The sequence below is a fragment of the Myotis davidii genome, unplaced genomic scaffold (assembly GCF_000327345.1).
Source record: "Myotis davidii unplaced genomic scaffold, ASM32734v1 scaffold36, whole genome shotgun sequence".
In the NCBI taxonomy this organism is placed as follows: Eukaryota; Metazoa; Chordata; class Mammalia; order Chiroptera; family Vespertilionidae; genus Myotis; species Myotis davidii.
Window position 1 is genome coordinate 2,710,982 of NW_006287829.1, and position 1,230 is coordinate 2,712,211.

Below are 1,230 nucleotides of genomic sequence, written 5' to 3' on the forward strand. Positions count from 1 at the left end.
TATCCACACTTAAAATATTTGATCCCATAATCTTAAAATAGAAAACACTGAATGTATCATTTGATTCAAAGTAGTAGACAAATGGGATTTTAGAGGTTCTAGTCTGATAACCGGGTGCCATAATGGTGAGGAATCATAGGCTTGACCCTTAAGCTGTGAAGCTGAGTGACCAGGGCAGAATCCCAGTCCCAGCAATTACTGCAACAGTGGCATTAGGCATATTACTTAGCTTCTTGCATCTCAGTTTAACCAGCTAAAGTATGGATGGGATCACACCTCATAAATTTGTTATAAGGAATAAACACATAAAAGCACAGAAGAGTACAAAATCAATAAAAGGTAGGTATGACAAATATTTACATAGACTTGAGACATTATCCGTATACATCAAGAAGCCCTTATAAACCTGTAGTTAAATACAATTTCGATACAACTTTTTTTTTTTCTTTTTTTGTCTAGTAGGCATCATTAAAATAAATTCTGTGATTGCTCTTCAATGGAGTTTGGGGATAACAGAGCTGTGGTGGGTAACTACTGCCAGGTTTGAAGAGTAGATGCTGAAACTACGCTCTTTGGAAAGAGCCAAAAGATGTATTTTACGGTAACCCAAATGTTAAGGTAATACCCAAAGTCAAAGCTAAGGAAGCTAAATTTGGTCAGTAAGTTCAAGAAAATAGTGCAGGGTTATGAAGTAATTTAAAAAAATGCAAGAGTCATAAACCCAGGGAATAATACTAGTAGGATGTATTGAGAAGTAAAAACAGATAGAAAAAAATAAAATGCTTTTAAATATTTAAGATTAAATAATGTTATATTATTGAGAAGTAAAAACAGATAGAAAACATTTGACTTTTATGGAAAGGGCAGAAATTTGAGAGCATTAAGCCTTTTATTTAGATTGTCATTAATAGGCAAAATATTACTTAACCAACAAAATAATCTGCATTGACTAGAAAATATACAAAAATATGTTAAGTGCCGTCTAAATTTTCTGGAATGTTATAGAATCTGATATTTTGAGGTGACTATAACCCCAAATATGTTAGGTTGGAAGGCACCAGGAAACAAGAATTTACTCCATTCCTGGAAATCTAATAATGTCTCTAGTTGTAAAAGGATTCTATCCTAAATAGAATAGAATATCAAAATATTGCCTTATGCCCTAACCGGTTTGGCTCAGCGGATAAAGTGTCAGCCTGCAGACTAGAGGGTCCCAGGTTTGATTCTGGT